The following is a 13,849-nucleotide window of genomic DNA, read 5'->3' as shown; positions in this document are numbered from 1 at the left end:
GGCTTCAAGGAAAGTGCTGATAAGTTCAAGAAACATTTTTAAATGCATCCATTTTTAGTAAGTCAGAGAAAATTCTGTAAATCAGTATTTACAGTCTCGTGTATGCTTTTCTTTCCTTATTCATAACCTTTTTCCTTTCCTTCCTTCCTTCTTTCTTTTGGGGCAGCACTTGAAACAACGTCTTAGGGAGCCCAGGTTATCCTTGAACCATTATGAATAAAATACCTTTAATTTTCTGGTCTTCTTGACTTCCCTTCTAAATGCTGTTATTAAAGTAACAATGTGATGTGCCTCCATGCCTAATTTTGATTGGAAAGATTTGTATTTTTGTATTGGCTTTTTCATAAACAACAAGAAAATTCCATTTTTGCACTCTCCAAATAAATTGCACAATCTAGCTGAAGCTCATTGCCCTTTTATTCCCGCTCTCTCTTCAGTTAAAAGAGAAATGTATTTCAATTTCTGAAAGCATAGCTGGTAAGTTCTCTTCCCATATCCAGGAACCCCAGAAAAGATAAGACAAAACAGAACAAAACCAAAAAGAAGAGAGCACAGGCCTATAAACAGACCCAAAATAGAGAGCCCAGAACAATGCCTATCAACTTTTCTACTGATCCTAGAAACACTGAGAAGGCTTTTTACAAACACTGATGCCTAGGCTGGGCTGTGGTGGCCCACATCTGTAATCCTAGCTCTTGGGTTTCTAAAGGAGGATAGAAAGTTGGAGGACACCTTACCTCATACAAGAAAACAGTGTCTTAATCAGTAACTGCCATCAGTAAAATTAAGGATCCCTGCCTCTTACTTTCAATGTCTCTGATTTAATTGATTTGGCTTTAAACCTGAGCAAAGTCATCATTTGCAACTGTACTTGATACTGTTTCATTTTAACACAGTTAGAAATCCCCTGTACCAGGCTAGCATGTCAAGTATAGTTTACTGGCACTGGGGTGGGGCTGTGGGGTCTTTTGTATAGTTCATGAATTCAAAATTCAGTTCACAAAGGAAATGAGGTTCATTTGATTCTTTCCTGTGTTGATATTTGCAATAATGGTCGAAAAAAAGAAAACCAGATAAATTGTAGTACCTCAGCAGAAACCAAGCCAGTGTCACCAAACGGGAATGCCTAGTGTCACCAAACGGGAATGCCTATCACATTCTTCTCCTCGTAACATAACTTGAGCTTAAAACAAAATGACTCCAGGAAAGTCAGAGTGGGAAGAGACAAACAGGGCTCATTTTGTTAAATATCAACTCTTGACTACATTTTCTTAATATTCTATGAATAAACTGGAATTATCCATGAAGTATATCTGCTATCTACCAAAGTATAATGTCTTGAGAAAAAAAGAAAAACATTTGTGGCATTTGCAAGCTAAAATTAGCCTATGTTTTCACAAAGAAACAATCTAATTTGAAACAGTACAAACTGCAGTTACATAGATCCCTGTGCTTGGCAGATATTTTATTGAAAATTATTGAAGTAAACCTGATACTTCAAGGAAGGTGTCAGCTGTGTTCTAAAGAGTATGATTTGAATTTTCACGTGATAATTAATTTTTATGAAAACTTACCATCTATAACTGTAAGATTTACCAGTTTCCTGTTCCTCGAGGGCTTTTGTTATAAGATCAATGTTTATAATAATAAATATGATTTTCATAATGTACCAAACAATTGTCACTTTTTGTTATTTGTGTTGCTTTTGTGTGTGCTCTCTCTCCCCCTCCCTTCTCCCTCTCTCACCCCTCTCTCTCCCTCCCTCCCTTCCCCCTCTCTCTCCCCTCCTCCCACCTCTCTCTCAGTGTGTGTATGTGTGCATGCTACACAACAATCTTAGATAATACCCTTGAGAATACTGTGCACACATTGGAGGCAGGACCCCTCCCCGTTGGCTTAAAGCTTATCAATTGTGTCAGAATTCTTATTAGCCAGTGATCACCAGACATTCTCCTATGTGTCTTCCCAGGTCTGGGGTTCCAGGCATGTGCAACCACTTTGTATGTGCGTGGGGATTGAACTCAGAGGCTCATGTTTATAGGGCAAAGTCAAAAAGAGTTGAGAATAAAAATTGATTGTCTACACAGTAGAGAGATCTGTAATGGTTCAGGTCTGAAACTACAATGGTCTATCCAGAGGTTTGAGACTCCTCTGTTGAAAAGAAGATGCAAATATGTTGGCTGTTGTAAATTATTCTGATTTTGAAGGTGAATCAGAACTTGCTCCGAGATTTTTGTCCTTGGCTACCCCTGATTCATGAAAAACAGTGTTTAAAAGGGTTTTGAAGGATGCTAAATGATGAGGCAGAGATGGGGAAATTAAACCTTGCTTTTTTCTATGTAGTGCTTGCCTTCCCCCTAGTTCCTCTCATTAGTTTAGCTGATTATTGTCAATGAAGTATCTGAGGGGGAGACTGAGGGTCTCTGAGAAACTGATTGACTTCTGCTTATCCGTATGGCCTCTATCTCAAAACATGAATTTCTATAACTGACAACTAGAATGGAAGAATAAACATGACAAGTTTTCAATGCATCCTCAAAATACAGAAGAATCTAGAAGTGATTACATCGTGGAGGTCCCCATATGGTTACTGTGATTTAAAGGAAGCTGAAGAGAGTTTCATTGTTCTACTTTAGGATAAACTAACACGTGCTGCCTAGGATGCTGAGCTCGGGCTCTTACCAGATAGTGAATCTAAAAGTCTGACTTGCCCTCCATCTTTGCTACATACAGAACTATAATTAGTGTGTGTGTGTGTGTGTGTATGTGTGTTTCCAATTTTCGTAAAGACATGTTTTGTTAGAACAGCAGAAATATCCTGAGATGCTGTCCTTATTAGCCTTAATTCTCAATTTGACAAGGCCTTGATTGATCTGAGGGGAAAACTTTACGTTGGGGAACTGCTTAGATCAGGTTGGTCTGTAAGCATGTGAAAGACCATCATCTTTATTAACTGATGTAGGAGAGTTGTACCCACTGTGGGCTGTAACATTCCTAAGGCAGGTGGTCTTAGCACACAAAAGAGCTTACTAAGTATGAGCTATAGAGCTAGCCAGAGAGTAAAGCAGACATCAGGATTCCTCCATCATATATTTTTTGTGGTCCTGCTCCAACATCCTCCAAAGATGAACTTTATGTAATCTGACAGCTGAAGTGCATCCAGTCTTCAAGTAAGTTGCTTTTTCTCATGGTCTTTGCCACAGAATTGGAAAGGAAACTTGAATAGGTGAGGACCGTGAGTCTCCCAAGTGGAGCTTGAAACCTTGGAATAAGGCGTTTCTCCTCAGCGGGCTGCCACGGTATCAAAACAAGCTCAAAAAAGATGGGAGACTTGAAGGTAAAGGCTAAATAGTATCGAAATGAATTTCTAGTTTCAGTTGCATGTTCTTTTATGTGTGTGCACACACCAGTCATGAAAATGCACATGGAAACCAGAGAACAACTTGTGAGAATCTGCTCTCTTCCTCTACCATGTGGTTCCCAGAAATCGAACTCCAACTCCAACCTACTGACCCATCTTGCCATCCTAGAGAAGAGATTTCCAATCTTGTGGGATACAATCTGTTTCTCAAAGAGTTTGGACTGTTATTTTAGTCTGTGATCCTTAAGTAGGTCTGATGAAATACATTTACAAGAACTGACTGTGGCATGCTGCTCTTGCTTAGCCATGCTTCATATGAAGTGCTACTTGAAAATCAAATTGCCACATCGCATTTACATCACATCTTATGCCTGGAGTATTGTCCTTTGAAATAGATTGGTCAGGGTACGCTATTCACAGAAGAGCAATAAGCTACCAGCTTGATATCGCCACTGAATTTCTGTTCTCGTGGAGAGAATGCCAAAGTGAGTTATCACATCCTACACTTGAAAAATAAAGAGCCCCTTTAGACCAAGCAGAGTATGAAAAGAAGAAAAAACAAAGCGTCTCTCTGTAACTAAACACATCTTTATTAGAGTGTTTGCTAGTGCTAGGACCCACTGCAGAGGTGCGTGTTAGTCTCTCCCTCAGCATTTTCCTAACTGCACACTTTACTTCAAATCCCCTTGTCCACCACATTTCTCCATCATGACCATACGTAAGTCACAGGTCATTGTATGCACACAGATTTTCACTTACAGCTCTAGGAAAAAGGTACATATTCATGAGGGGTGAGTGTAAAAAGTCAGTTTTTAAAGAATTGACTTATGATACCATGTTCTTAACACAAGATTAATTCTCAACAATGCTTGAGAGGAAAAGCTTTTAAAGCATCCTTTAGCTCTATGCATCCCTAATGTCATGTTGCAAATAAACCAGGATCAACTAGGTCCTGTAGTCACTGCGTACTTTTCTAAGAAAATTATTGCTGAAGCTGTGTAAACTAGAAGTCACTAAAACCTAAACTCTGAATATGACATGATCTTTACATAATTAGTATTTTAATACAATATAATATACCATAACCTAATGTGGTGAAGCAATATTCTGAAGATATCTCATATATTCTAAGAGACTGGAACTTTTGCTGGACCCAAAGTCAATATAATAATATGTTCCCACAGCAGATCAAGGCTGTCAACTGTAACAGATTGTAATCTAGGGTATCTAGCACCCTCACACATACAGGTAGGCCAAACAACCATGCATGTGAAATAAGGTAGACATTTTTTAGGTTGAATAATAGAAAATATAAATAAAGTAAGTGTTTTATAGTTTTTTAGAAGATATTTGACATAAACATGGAAAGAGAAATCCATGAGGAAGAAGGGGTGGAGTAGGAGGTAGGAAAGGTTCACCAAACCAAAGGCTAGAGAAAGAAGGAAACTTGCTACTTTGTATTTCCTGAAAACTAAAGTTTAAATGGGAGCCTGAGGGGATGAGTCAGCAGTTGAGGGCACTTGGCTGTTCTAGAGGAGTTACTGTTTTCAGGGCAGATTGATTTAACCACTCTGTGATGTTGAATGAGAAAGATCAGCAGGCTAATAATAATCACATCAGCAGGAGAGGAGAAATTGGTACATCAGGTTAGTTTAGGCCTCAGCTGACTAGAAATCTTGTCAGGGTTGAAGAATCAGAGGAAACTGGATAGATGAGAAAATCAGAATTTTCTCACTATGCCAATGGTTCTTACCCTCCTTAAGATATACTGTGATAATGAATATGGGAAGGTCGGTCTCTTTTCCTGTTTCTATGGTAAAGTACCTACTGCCATAAACAGCTGGGGGGAGGTAGTTTAGCCCATGATTTCAGATGCTGGTTTCAGTAATCAGCCCTGATTCCCATTAGCCTTTGACCTGTTCCCAGGCAGAGTATTTGAAGCCTGGAGTATGGGGCAGATTCTACTATCTCTTGATGGACAGAAAGCAAAGAAAGAGGAGCTGAGTTCGGACCAGAAACAAGACTAAAGCTGTGGCCCAGTGACCTACACATCTAATTAGTCCCCTCCAGTCCTCCTAAAATTTCTACCACCTCTTAAAATAGCATGACCAACAAAAGACCAGGGGTTCAATATCTGAAACTGTAAAAGACATTTCACGTTCAAATCATACGCAGTAGAAGAGTTGATATATTACGTCAATTAATCCCTTTCTTTGAATATTCATTGTGATGAGAAATATTTTTATTTTAAGTGAACATAATCACTTTATACATTTCTATACTGTTTTATTTTTATTTTATATATGTTTTAATATATGTTTTTAATATCTCAAAACTTAATCCATCCAAAAGTTATTTTAGTATGAGAGGGTGAAGAACGGGCACTGTACTTTTTTATACAAATGAATAATTCCTCCTCTAGCTTCCTCTTTTCAATTTGAAGACATCTTTGTTAGGACTCCTGCATTCGTTTCGATAGGTTACTTAAAGTTTTCTCTCTCCAGAATTATTTTTGATTTTTGTATGAACGGGCCATATGTTTATTGAAAAAGAACTGACACACTTATACTTTGGAGATACTTTTTGTAAAAAGTTGGTATTCCCATGCCTTGTAACCAGTAATGTTTTAATTTTTGGTTCATAGTTCTATTCACAAGTACTTAGAAATAATATTTGCCAACTGAACTGTGGATATAGATATATCTCTATTCTCTTTTTCTCAACATATGATTGTACTAGTGAGGATTCTTTAGAGGAACTGACCTATCAGACTAGATACGCATTACAAAACATACTTATTAGGTTGGCTTACAGAACACAGTCTGGGTCGTTCAAAAATATTTTCTGCATACTGCAGAAGCTGCAAACCCTGAAGCTCCTTAGCAAACGAAGTTGCAAGCCTCATCAGTCCGAGAACGGTGCTCCAGGCCACGAAGATGTCTGGAGAGATGCTGGTCCCAGTCAACATGAGAAAGAAGAGGTGAGGCTTCCCATCAGTACAGGACAGCAACTGGCTAGACCCACTTCTCAGGAAGGAACAGCAGTGGACAGGCAAGTCCCACTGTTTTCCTTGGACTTCTCAATCTAGGTTTCCAAGAAAAGATGCCGCCTGCTCTGGGGGAGGTCTTCCTCATCAGTTAACTCTTCCTCTCATACCTGCACAAAACTATTCAGATCTCTTCCGGGTGAGCTAACCATCACAACGTCCTCTTACCCTCTTACGCATTCTCTACGTCGCCCAGAGCAAGACTTTATGGCAGCTGATATTAAACTCAGAACTCAAATGGTAATTTGTTTCCTAACCATAAAGAGCCTTCCTTCCCTCCCTCCTGCCTGAGCACCCGGACTTTTGTCCAAGGCTTCATGCTATGTTATGAGACCTTCTGCTACAGAAGTACATGCCCAGCCCCCACACCATCTGACTCAACTGGATGTGTGCATAAATAGCACTGGTGCATCCTCTCTCTGTTTCTGTCTGTCTGTCTGTCTGTCTGTCTGTCTGTCTCTCTCTCTCTCTCTCTCTCTCTCTCTCTCTCTCTCTCTCTCTCTCACACACACACACACACACACACACACACACACTCATTCACTCATTCTCCCCCATCTGTCTCAAGCAATAAATAAATAAATAAATAAATAAATAAATAAATAAATAAATAAATGTGCTTTAAAAACAGATCTGTTTTTAATTTTCAGTAATGAGCACTTTGCCAGCATGACAGTCTGTGTAGCACATGGGTGTCTTGTGCCCATGGAGGTAAGAAGAGGGTGTCACATCCGCTGTAACTAGAGTTAAAAACATTTGTCACTTGTCATGTGGATGCTGGGAGTTAAACTCAGGTCCTCTGGTACTGCCAGGCCATCTTTGCAACCTCAGTAAACAGCGAATTTTAAACACAGAAAATACATAAAAATAAACATTTGGGGGAAAACAGTATAGAGCTGTCATATCCTCTGTACCCAATCCTCCCTACTAGTAATATCTTCCGAGCTCATATAGTGTATTCATGAACAGATATCAACATACTACTATGAGGTTCAGATTTTATCAAAGTTTCTCAAGTGTTTTTCTTCAGATGTCTTAAGTGGTCCAGCAAGCCTGTGTTCACCAATACACACGTAGTTGTCACACCTCCTGAGATGCCTCTGGGATGTAACAACAGATTCTCTCACTTCTTAGGAATTTCTATAACCACAGCACTTCTGAGATTCCCTGGTTAGTGCTAATGATGAATCTCCCTCAGCGGAGAAATCACTAATGTTTGTCTTATGAGTAGAAAGGAATTTGGTGTGTAGGGAAAAGAGGGTCACCACAGTCACCTGCCTGAAACCACATAATCCACTGTCACTGTGGACCATGACTGTCTGACAGAAAGTCTGTTGTGGCTTTTTTGAAGTGAAGTCAACCCCCATGCTTGCAATCTATAAACAAGTTGTTATGGTTGCTCTAAACCTGACTTACCTTTTATAGGAAGGAGTGTTTTCATGAGAAAAAAATTTGCCTTTCTCAATTTCAAGTACTCTGGTTTTATAGAACCTACAAACACCTGTTGTTTTTAAATATTTCATGGGAAATGTTTCTCGTTTTCAGGAATATCTGCAACATTTTATTGTTCTAGCAAAGAAAAAGGTACTTAATTTCCATGGTGTTTCTATGAAATTCATTTTCACAGTATAATTCACTCACTTAAACTGCAAGGTTAATATTCTCAAATTCCGGTTGCTTGAATATTTATCATAAGTCAGCACATACAATAATTTTCAGTTTTATAATTAATGAGAAGATGTGGAAAAGTAATTCTAGCTGATACAGTAAGAGCAGGCCATGCGTTCTTAAATTTTCATCTTAGTTCTTAAACATAATTCCTATTCTTATGAACATACTTTAATTAGAACAGGCAGATAACTGTACACCAATGAAAGGCTGAGCCTTAGACATTTAAATGTTTTGGTAAGCCACCAGCAATAAAGTGATTCCCAGACCTTACTGAATATATATACACTTTCCCAAGCACAATGTTATTTCTGCAAACATTTTTAAAAGGTATAAATTTTATGTATATGCATACACTGTTGCTGTCTTCAGATGCACCAGAAGAGGGCATCAGATCCCATTACAGATGGTTGTGAACCACCATGTGGTTGCTGGGAATTGAACTCAGGACTTCTGGGAAACAGTGCTCTTTACCACTGAGCCATCTCTCCAGCCCCTCTGCATGCATTTTCCATGTATAATTTCTTAAATATTTTCTAGGTTCAACACTTTGATTCTTTCATGCATTAATCCTGGCCTGGTTTTGAATATCCAAATGGAATTTTAATTATCATCATTTTTAATTAAAAAACTTTATTTTAAAAAACAAAGATAAATGTACAAATTGTAAGCATTTTTGCATAAAAGTATACAAATACATTTTTGTCATTGCTTGACTTTTTTTTTTAAGGTTTCATAGTGTGCATTAAGATCTTACTAGTTACAATGAGTATAAAGTACATGTAAAACAGGATGTAACCTGAAGACCCAGTTATTCCACTTCTGGGCATTTACCCCAGAGACACTCCAACATACAACAAAGATACATGCACCACAATGTTCATAGCAGCTCTATTTATAATAGCCAGAAGCTGGAAAGAACCCAGATGTCCTTCAGTAGATGAATGGATACAAAAATTGTGGTACAGTTACACAATGGAGTACTACTCAGCCACCAGAAACAATGACTTAACCAAATTCTTAAGAAAATCGTTGCATCTAGAGAATATCATCCTGAGTGAGATAACCAAGTCACAAAGAACAGACATAATATGCAGTCACTGATAGTGGGAAGCTAACCCCAGAAAGCTCTGAACACCCCAGAAACAACTCACAAACTGTGTGAAGTTCAAGAAAAGAAAAAAAAAGAAAAAGAAAAGAAAAAAACATTATGTTTACTCCTTACACACCAAGAAAACTTTGATTGTCATTATTTAAAAAGCATAATGATATCAAGCCTATTCTAAAGAGCCGCTTTCCATTCTTTTATTTAACTCTGTTCTCTCCTTGAGCTTTATATCAGTTTCTTGTGCATCCTCTGAAGGAAGTGGTCTAATTTCCAGTTATACTACATAATAATGTGGTTTGCTTCTTTTCTTCCTTCACTTTTAAGAATTCTTCTGTTGTTCCCAAGGCCCTGAACTTAAGTTTGGCATTTCCTCTTCATCTTTTTCACCTGCAACCTCTCCTCCTCAACCCTTTCTAACAAACACTCTTACCTAAACCTTACTACACTAAGATTCTTTTTTAAAAAAGAAAATATTATATTTATTTTTTTTATTTTATTCTTACACTCAAGATTTTATTCCCTCCTGGTCCACCCTCCTACTGTACCTCCTCCCTGCATCCCTTGTCTCCATGAGGATGTCCTTGACCCACCCACCCCAAGGATGCCCTCATTCCATTCACTCTGCAAGACCTCTGAACTCCCCATGGCCTCTGCTCTCTTAAGAGTTAGGCGCATCTTCTCAGAATGAACACAGACCCCGAGAGTCCTCTGCTGTATATGTGTTGGAGGCCTCACATCATCTAGTGTGTTGGGATTCTGTAAACACCACCCCTCAGTTACCTAGTAACAGCCAGGTATCCCTACCCCTCAGTTACCTGGCAGTAGCCAGGTACACTCCTCCCCAGTGACCTGACACTATAAAGGGAGCTATTTGCCCCCTCCTCTCTCTCTCTTGCCTCTTTTGCTCTTGAACTCTTGCACTCTTGCTCTCTCTCTCTCTCTCTCTCTCTCTCTCTCTCTCTCTCTCTCTCTCTCTCTTGCTCTTCCCTCCTTACTCCTCCTCTTCCCCTCTTCTTCCTCCCTCTCTCTCCATGTATGTGCTCATTCCTCTTTTCCTCTATTCCTCTCTTCTCTTTCTCTGCTTCTACTAACCTCTTAACTCCCCAGTGACTTGAATAAACTCTATTCTGTAATATACTATCATGTGGCTGGTCCCTCAGGAGGAAGGGATTCTCAACATGGGCCTCCCAGAGGCATCTGACCTTGCCACACCTCCATGGGCCATATCTCTCCCACTCTCCGCATCCTTTTCCTAACATAGTGTATGGAGCCTGGCTGGTGATCTCGTGTCTGAGAGATCTCAGGGTTCAGGTTAATTGAGAGTGCTGGTCCTCTTACAGGGTCTTATTTCTATCTTAAGCATTTCCTTATCACTTCCTACCATTGTCCCATTTGGAACCTTCTTAAATCTTTAACTTTAGACTTCCCTTAAACTGTCAATTCTGAGAACTCAATGTTATCTTTCTGTAGATTGTCCTGAAGCTGTTTGTATTTTAATGTTAATTCCTCTTCCCCAAGAAGGGCTGCCTAGTCACGTGACTCCAACTGAACCTTCCCATTTGAATTAGTAAAATAAAGGAAAGCCAGTGACTGGGCAAGGTGAGGGAGGGAGAGAGGGCTGAGAGGTCCGAGGAGAGGAGGTCAGAGGATGGAGGTCATGGCAACATGGAGCTTCCCAAGGACCAGCTATACCCAAGTGATATTGATTGGTGTTAAATAGCTATGAACAAATATCATGCAATAGAGACCAACTGAATTGTACGTCATGTAGAACTTGCAGAACACGTAGAGAAATGTGCTTCAGGCTGAATAGAAACGGTTAGGCTGCACCTAGGTTCCTACCCTTCTGTTTACTGACTTATCAATGTTTCTAACTACTCCATGCTATTATAAAGGAATGAAATTGAAACTATGAGATTAAAAATAAACACAGGTTTTGACCCTTGATCTCACTGGTTTTATATTTTATACGTATGTCTGTTTTGTTTTTTTTTAACTTTTGCCTCTCACTATGGTACTTTCTGCTTCTTTGTTTTCCCTTCCAGTGTGCACAAAGGCATGCAGTGTGTATGTGAGTACATGTTTGCATGTGTGTGCTGGCCAGAGCTTAAGTCTGGGCATCTTCCTCTATCATGATACTTCTTCGTTTTTAAGACATGTTATTCATCTAGGCTGTCTGTCTAGCAAGCTCAAAAATACTCCTGTCCCTGGCCCTAGCCCTAAGATTACAGGTGTGTGCCCACACCTAGGAACTTTTACTTGGGTTTTGTGGATACAAACTCAAACCCTCATCTTTACAAAACAAACAGTTCACCAGCTAAGCCATCTCCCCAGCCTCCCCTTCTGCTTTTTTATCTTCTGAAGCCTAGTACATTCAAGAATACCAGTATCTTCAAAACAGACTACAAAAACTAAACTTTGAATGTGATCTTCATCTTTAGGGTTATAGGCAGTCTTTGCAAAATAAGTCATAGAAATGCAAAAAACATGTATATGGTTTCATCAAGTGTCTGTGTTACTGTCTTCTGTTTATATCAACTGTTGGATCCACAGTGTCAAAGTACAGATGTTATTGAATTTATTACTAAAGTATCTTAAGGGAGAAGAAAATTTCATTCAACCTCCAGGACACAAGCATCATGGCCATTCATTTAGGTGACTAAGACGTGAAGTCTTTTAGGAATGATTAAATGATACACCCTCAGAAAGGCTACTTTTGAAATACAGAAACCAGTACCATTTTCTATTCCTTGTAGAAAGGTTTACTTTGTATTTCAACAGGTTATATTTCCTATAGGTGCATTGTGGGGCGCCGCCCACACATTCCCACGCATTCGCCATTACAAGATGGCGCTGATATCTGGCTGGAGTTAGCAGTAAACAAGCCATGTGCGCACACGCTGGGTAACTTTTCCGCCTCATGAGTTCCGCCTCTTCCGTGGCGTCATAGGGCCTGCTGAGTCTCAACCAATCAGGGGGCTCCGCGTCCAAGGCAAGGACTGATCCCTTTATGGGGGACGGGCTAGATAGCTCCTCTCTCTTCTTCCTCTCTCTTCTCTTCTCTCTCTTCTTCCTCTCTCTTCTCTTCTCTCTCTTCTTCCTCTCTCTTCTCTCTCTCTCTTCTTCCTCTCTTCTTCCTCTCTTTCTCCCGTTGGTTTTCGGCCATCTCGTAGAGCTTGTTCGTCCTGTTTGTCTTCTTGGATTTCTTGGTTTTCTCCGTCTTTTTTGTCACGTGAAGCAAGTACTGGTTTTCCAGAGCAATAAAGTTTACCGCAGAAGGATTCTATTTTGTGTGCCGCGTCGTTCTTGCAGGCGAGACGGTTGCGCGGGACAGTGCATAATTAAAGTGGAGATGTGTTTAGTGTATATTTACCTTTATAAAATGACACATATCTGGTAGTTTTCCTTATTGAAAGCAATTAGATGTAGTTCTAAAGACAGAGCAAGAGATGCACCAGCCTTTGGAAATGTGAATGACAGAAATCCGGGGCAATGAGGACTCTGCTGCTTTTGCATAATTCCAGAGTGGACAGGGGTGTGACGCTGGTGCACCAGTAATTTCCAGAGCGTTTAAATTAGGTGGAATCTTCTGTATATACTTGAGTCTCTGGGATAAACAAGACCAAATAAGTATTTTAAATGATGCTAGCTGTAGGAAGCTAGAGCAGAAAAAGTCTGATAGTTGGTTGCAATAAACACCAGGAAGAAAATGTTCACTGTTTATCCAGAGTCTCTGTGGATTGACACAAAAGCCTGCCCCCAGCCTTTCTCACTTTTCTGCTGACCGGAAACAATAAATCTAATGAGTTCGAATGATCCCAGTCTTTAGCGTTTCTCAGCATCTCTCTCTGCAACTTTGGAGCTAGGTTTAGGAAGGGTAGAAGGAGGAGGACGTAGAGCTACAAACTGACTCGAATTCACTTGGGAAATAGCTGCTCAGAAACTAAGTTGTGTTTGCTTTTAATGTGTGATATTGAGCAGCCAATTGTTTTTTCATTATTTTTGTCTCTGCTTCTGCCTACTCTGCTTTTCTGATACGTTGCAGACATTGACATAAGCTTACATTCCAGGCCTCTGATGAAAAATTTACGAAAAACTCCCTAGTCTTTGTTAGGAGTTACACATGAATCACTTGCTACCACCAAGACAGTAGGAAAGGAAAAAAGAGGATATAATTTGCTCTTCCAGGAGACTCACTAGTTACTTGCCAAGCCTCATTAGTATAAGGGAGGGGAGAAATGTCACCCCAGAAGGTTGAGATAAAGTCACCCTCCCAAAATAAAGTCAGAAAAAATTCAAATGTAATGGATGAGATTAGTTATCTGTAGAAATGCCTTTCCCTAAGGAATAGCCAAAAGGATTAGGTGGAGAAACTTAGTAAGACCCTGAGGAGTCTCACAATAGCAGAAGCTTGATTGGATCCATATATTTCCAGCAACAATCTAATTACAGTAAATGGATGAAGCCCTAACACAATCAAGCAGTAAGTTAATCAGTTATAGTGAATAGATTAAGTGCTCTAATCACAATCAATTGCAGTGTAACCCAACAGAAAAAAAAAAAAAAATGTTCTATCCAAAGAGGGTGACTACAAGGAAGTGGGGACACCAAGAAGCCAGGCTTTGTCTGTGACTCCAGCTCCCTCCAGTGCAAGGGGTAAGGCCAC

Source organism: Micromys minutus, assembly GCF_963924665.1.
Source record: "Micromys minutus genome assembly, chromosome: 14".
Lineage (NCBI taxonomy): Eukaryota > Metazoa > Chordata > Mammalia > Rodentia > Muridae > Micromys > Micromys minutus.
The sequence above is the reverse complement of the archived record's forward strand: the minus strand, read 5'-3'. Positions refer to the sequence as shown.